The sequence below is a fragment of the Coptis chinensis genome, unplaced genomic scaffold (genome assembly GCF_015680905.1).
Source record: "Coptis chinensis isolate HL-2020 unplaced genomic scaffold, ASM1568090v1 utg136_pilon_pilon, whole genome shotgun sequence".
Lineage (NCBI taxonomy): Eukaryota > Viridiplantae > Streptophyta > Magnoliopsida > Ranunculales > Ranunculaceae > Coptis > Coptis chinensis.
Window position 1 is genome coordinate 95,682 of NW_028238102.1, and position 6,551 is coordinate 102,232.

At 35.6% G+C, this 6,551-nt stretch overlaps 2 long non-coding RNA genes across 4 annotated transcripts; both read right to left on the minus strand.

Annotated features, from left to right (window-relative positions):
* Positions 1–1,413: 1,413 nt before the first annotated feature.
* Positions 1,414–2,138, minus strand: LOC147474023 (uncharacterized). The gene is made up of 2 exons (XR_015210123.1): positions 1,975–2,138; positions 1,414–1,803 (listed from the first exon to the last, which is right to left on the minus strand). It is a non-coding gene; the product is annotated as an uncharacterized LOC147474023 (long non-coding RNA).
* Positions 2,139–2,453: 315 nt separating this feature from the next.
* Positions 2,454–5,098, minus strand: LOC147474024 (uncharacterized). 3 transcript variants are annotated; one of them, XR_015210158.1, is made up of 6 exons: positions 4,811–5,098; positions 3,952–4,705; positions 3,680–3,863; positions 3,451–3,565; positions 2,981–3,025; positions 2,454–2,539 (listed from the first exon to the last, which is right to left on the minus strand). It is a non-coding gene; the product is annotated as an uncharacterized LOC147474024 (long non-coding RNA). The 3 variants fall into 3 exon arrangements; XR_015210157.1 differs by having other exon boundaries at positions 3,952–4,714; XR_015210156.1 differs by having other exon boundaries at positions 3,952–5,098.
* Between the last annotated feature and the right edge of the window lie 1,453 nt (positions 5,099–6,551).

A 6,551-nucleotide genomic window follows, 5' to 3' on the forward strand; every position in this document is an offset into this window, starting at 1 on the left:
ATAACACTGTTTTACCATAGTTCATCTCACAAGATAATTGGAAAGACATTGAACTACAAAGTATGGAAAGGTCTTGGGCCTATCCAAAAATGCTTCAAAATGTGGGGGTGTCTTGCCAAGGCTATTGTGAATGAATCTAAAAGAAGTCTTTTTGAGACCTAGAATTATCTAGTAGATGTTCATTGGTGAAACTCATAATAGTGATGTTTGTTTTCTGTTGTCATGAGTGATAACAATTTTGTAGATACCACACTATTATTGAATGTCTTATATGCTAATTTTATTTGAGGTTGTGCTTTCTGAGAAATTGGCATAGAGTGGTTGAATGTTCATAATGACTACATAAGATAATCCCATTATTTCTGCACAAGAAATTTGGAAGACTATCAATGAGTATTTCCACCATTCACGGTGATGATGTTTATATGTTTCTTGAGGAAGATTCATTAACCTATAAGGAAGTTGTCTGTCTATGAGAAGTGTCCTTTTTGAAGGATACAACTCCTCTAAACTGGACTCTTGATTTATTGGGGGATCTATAGGTTGAATTGGATCTTCAAGAGAAAACTAAAACGTGATAGTTGTATTGCAAAATACAATGCTAATAATAATAGCCAAGGGGTTTCAATCAGAGACAAGATTTATACTATTTTGAAACCTTGCTCATATAACTAGAATTTCTTCTACAGAATTCTAAAGACTCTAGTTGAGTAGTTGTGCGGAACTACAATACCAAGTAGTACCGGTGATGAGCTGAAGATATACAATTTAGTAAAATCTTTGTATGAGTTGATTCAAGCGCCTATAAATGGCATGAGCAATTCAACAACATATTAGTATCATATGGATGTCAAAGTACCGTTGTTGATAAAAAAAAGGTGTACTTTCTTTAGAGCAAAGCAAGACATATGTGTTAATCTCTCTTTGTTTAGATGATTTAATATCATGAGTCACTACTACAAAAAAGAACATAGATAGCATCCCAAAAACGCTATGAATTTTATTGGATAGCACTTACAAAACGCTATTAAACACGATGCTATCCTTTTATTGATAGCGTTGTTTCCAAAAACGCTATAGATTTGATAAGCGTTTTTCAGTAAATGCTATTAAGTTAATTGCATTTTGTTTAGCGCTATCAAAGATTTATAGCGTTTTATGGTAAATGCTATCAATTTAATAGCGTTTTATGTTAGCGCTATTACTATTTCAATAGCGTTTTTTTTTCCGATCAGTGCTATCTATTTCAATAACGTTTTTTTTTTCCAGTGCTATAAATCTATGGCACTTAATTGTTGTAATAACCACCTGTGCAAATATACTTAAAATCCACAAATTAACAATGCCCATAACACATGATAATCAGCAATAACTTCATTCATTAATAACCAAAATACCCTTAACACAATAATCAACAATAACTTCACTCATTAATAACCAAAATACAGCATTCCACTGTACAACGACAAAAAGAACAAAAAACGCAATTCAAGTTTTCACAAAAATTTCTTTCAATAAGAAAAATAAACATGCTACTGTTGACCTACTTTGTATGGTTACGTGCTCTGTGGGACATGCAATTGCGGTCCATTTAGCATCTCCTATTGTTTGCAATTAAAAAGTTTCTTTCCAAAAACGTGGTTCTGAATACGTAACAACTTCCTCTACCCAAACTTTCAAGGCATTGTCTCCAAGAAGTACATCATGTACCGGTTTGATAGGATCGTTAGTCTCCCAACGACCTTTAACAACTAACTCATGTAGAGCCGCCCAATTCAATAACTTGCATTGTCATCTAGGTGCCTATATTTCCAAAAACAAAAGAAGAAAAAAATTTAGTATGTGACGAGTAGTCTTAGGCACACATTCTACATTGCACCATGACACACTAATATATCTTAACTCAATAAAATATCATGCCAGACCAAGTAACCGGCCTACAAGTTACCCCTGCTTGTAAAAGAAATATTTTACCTGTTGAAGAGTAGTTTGTATCCCCTTATCACCACTGCCTATGCCTTGACCCTAACACCGTGCGAAAAAATGATTTCATGTCTAGCTTGTCTATCCTTCTAGCCATAGCCTCGTTCTATTAAATTCAATCTACAAAATAGAAAAACAAAACAAAAGTAGATAGGTTCAATATATCGTAAAGTGACAAAATCCAATATAGTACAAAATGCAAACCTCAACTTCTTGAAAAATTTGCAATAATACGATACCAACAAGGAAAAGATAGCTAATCATTTCGAGTAATTAGCTTAGATAGCTGGATAGTTCTAGTTGAAGTTGTTTTATGGAAGGGATTGTACTTCAAGAATGGGGGTAGCATGAGCTTTATTTGAGTAGTGAGTACTAATTTTAATGCATTTCTTTCAAACTTAACCTTTTATCTACCCAATTAAATTTTAAAATGCAAAAGAAACCCTTACCTCTTTGCAAACGGTTGTGACCCTAGGATGTGCATGACTAAATGGTTTGGGGAAGTATTGTCCTCGGCTTCAAATCCGGACTCGGTAGATGTGTCACCTCCTTTCATCTGTTCCAACAAGAGGAATGATACCAAAAAATAGAAAGCTATTACAAAACAATGTATTGAAGATGGGTTCCAAAAATGTATACTGAGTATTGATAAATTTAAAGGTCTTACGCCACTGTGATGTGGCTTACTATAAGCAATTATCATACGATCATTGATCACTGATAACAAACCATCACCCCACCCATCCATTCACACTGACTTCAATTCAACTTAGCTTAATTATCTTACAATACACTACAACTACATTCTTCATACCACAAAACTTCACATTAGTCTAACCTTACTATCATACTTCATTCAAAATAAAGTATCTATTTCAATAATCGTCATTTCAAATCCCAAATCAGTACCTACACTAGCTAAAACTAGGGAAACTAACAAACCACGTCACAAAAATAAGTAACCAAACCACTCTAAACTTAAAGAAAACAAATGTACCTTCAAAGTACATGAAGACACCATCGATGTAGTGGCACTGCGATGCTTTTAGTCCAACAGGATCAGCACCATTCAAAGAAACATTTGTGAAAAACAAAAAAATGTCGTCAATAGCAGTCAAACATACTAATTATATTGACGATCAACTTACTATATTGACATCAGCCTTAACTATAACTCTGGAAGTTACCTCATTTACAATAAAAAGAAAAAGAAAAAACCAAACTTAAACATTTTCTATGAGACACAGTTCTCATTATATACCTCGTGAACATAGTCTGCCCATATATCATGAAACAAGGATAATCAACGAATAATGGTATACCTCTAAAGATATACACCAATCAAATCCTAGCACATTCGCAATAATATAATAGTTCATGGTTTGGACTAAAATATGTATGTACTAGGGTTTTCAGTAAATTAAAACAAAAAGCAAATCAATGTAAAAAAACTTTGAAACCCCATACCTGGCAGTAACCAACAAAGGGATTATGCCGCGCATAAGGTGTAAGTAAACGCCCTCAAGGCATTCCTACCGTCCTCGTCGAGGGTAGGATGGCCAGGGAAAGTTCGAGGCAAATCCTGCAAAAAATAAGTAAATTGAAACTTTAACGGCGTATCATGACAAGACACCAAAGAGAACCTACTTAATGGAAAAGGTGAACTGAAACATTCAAAGTTGATGCCTCTATGGACCTTCTCAATCTGCCCTTTCCACTTTTCATGTCTGTCCAGGCTCTGTAGATGACTTGCTATTTGTAGTTTCAGATATTGAATTGTCACACTTCTCACCGTAACAACCATTTTGATTAGAAGCTAGTAGTTCCTGATAATATGTGTCTACATGACAATCTCGTACACCAACAAAGGCTTGCCACAGCTGGGGAAAGAAAAAATGAGGAACAAGACATGAATCCATTGTGCCAACGAGAATATACAAGAAACAAAGTTTAGAGTGTCAGTCCCACCTCCCTTAGAGACATTGGTATTCCCCCATGAACAAGACACTCCAGCTCTTCTTGCGACACTGATGTAGACTCGAGATAGACCCCTTGACAGTCTACCAAAGCACCGTCTTGAACTGGATCTGTTTTGTCCACATCATAGAACACATCCTTAGTGTCCACTTCAAAATTCCCTCTTCCTGGCGATGATTTTCACTCCCAATAGCTTGCACATTCTTGCTCAGAAGCTTCCTCTTTCGGAATCTCATCATGTATTCAACGAGATCAAGGGAAGACCTAATGTTAGCCCAAATTTGGATCTTATGACCTGTCTTTGTATCCTTTGCAATTGAAACAATTCCATTCAAACCATTGGAATCAAGCTCGCAGTTATTAACTCCTTCTGTTGTTAACTCATTCACAGGCATCTTACCAGACGCAGCCATCCTCTCCAAAAAGTCCTTCCATTTTTCTGATCTATCCTTATCATTTTTACGTATACATGCATTTTTATTGCTTATAATTTATTTTTATAACCAATAAAAAGCTTATAGATCCATTATAAGCCTGAATGCCCTTAAATTTCGGGAAAAAAAATAGTTATACTTCAAAGTGAATGAATGGGTTAGTTAACAAAAGAAAAATTAATGGGTTGTCTTCCTCCAATAATCAGAACCTATTATTGGCCATGAAAGATTATATCTGACAGTAAATCTAAGAGTTTTTCGAAGATTGAGGCGTACCTTGAACTTCTACGGACTTTGATTTGATTAGAAATCTGAACCAACTTATACAAAAAGAAATAAAAAGAGAAATGAAGAGGAAGACAAAGAAGAAAACAAAATTAAGCTGGAACAAAGAAGGGTGAGACGAAGATACTTACCATTCGTGTAGGTAGAAAATGACCTTGGCGGCTAGATGGTAGACGTGATAGATGAAGTTTTTGCTTTCTTTTGAGATGAGAGAACGAAGGAATTGTGATGGAGCGGTAATGGTAGACGTGGTTGTGGGGTAGTCGATGGAGAGAGGGTGGATGGTGGTGGTGGAGAGAGGGTGAATCCGAAATAAATTTTAGAGATGGTGGTGACTGTTTTTTTTGGGGAAAGAAAGAAAATAGAAATAAAGAAGCCGCCTCTTTCATTTTCATTTCGGGGAATTTCAGTTGAGGTGGCCTGGTGGCTTAAATTTTTGGTGTTGAAGCCCAACAAAGGCTTGCCGTTTATAGCAGTACACAACAAACGCAATAAATTTGATCGCATTTTCTGTCCAAACGCAATACTTAGTGTACCAGTTACAAACCGTAGGATAGCACTAGACAATAAACGCTATCCTCCAAAATTTTATAGCAGTTTTTTATAAGTGCTATTAAATCAATGCTATCTATTTACAGTTTTCTAGTAGTGTGCTAGCATTGAGAATGTGTATGAGACAGAGAAATTCCTTTTTGAAACACATCATAAACCGTCATTGAAAATGATAGTTTATTATGTTGTTAAACTCATTTTTGTAACTACTATATTCAGTTGTCAAGATGTTGACGTTTGAATATGGTTGAAGGCCATAGCGTACCTTAAACCAGACCGGCCGGATGGTATAGGGGAATTTCGGGCACTACAGAATTGAATGACTGGTGAATATAGGAATTAAAACTCATGTTGGTCTCATTATATTGTTATAGCACTTAGTAGAAATATTTTTCATTGAAAAGTATGGGTATTATGATAGTAAGCATGTGTTAACACCTTTTGTGGCAAATATCCATCTTATGAAAAATAATCTCCTTGTGTTTTCTCATACTAAATATGTCAATATCAATGGTAGCCAATTGTACTTGATGGATAATGTATGTGAGACATGACATTGCCTACATTAATGGCATACCGGTGATAATCCATTGTGTCCTTATAAGGAACTTTGATGTATATTGTCGATTATCCAAGTACTATAGCAGAGCCATTGATTATGGACTGATATTTAGTAGATTTCCATCATTGTTAGAAGGGTGATATGTTATAAACTGGATCCAGTAATGTTTATGTGTTTATCTTTGGTGGAAATTGAGTGTCTTGGATATCATCCAGCTAATCGCATTTAGAAAAGGCATGTGATGATCTTTGAATGGGTTAGCAACCTCTTGGCAAATCTTCTCATTGGCTCTAAATAGCCTCCTCGATGTGTATATGCTTTGCAACCTGTCTCATCAGAATAGCTAAGACATGTTATCTTATGTGCAATGGGAAAAGAATACATGTAAGTTGAGATATAACTTAATCAAGCAACTGCTAGAGATTATGTTAGGTTGGACTTAGTTTGGCCACATGTCTAACCGCACACCACTTCTTTGGAGGCAAGTGGTTATATCGTCGAGGGGATGGGACTTTTGCCTTAGATAGAGGGCTTATTAATCGACGGCAACCCCACCTATGTGGATGGAGATCCCATGAATTAGGTTCAAAGGGAAAAACAAGTCACCTCGCCGCCCGGTATGCTATTGTCTTTCTTTGAGAGGCGCCCCACCCTATGACTAGATAGCATTTTTGTATACCTTGTATAACTTGAATTGCAATGAGAAAGGATGAGTTATTTTACTCTTATTGGAATCCATAGTCCATTTTTTTATAATG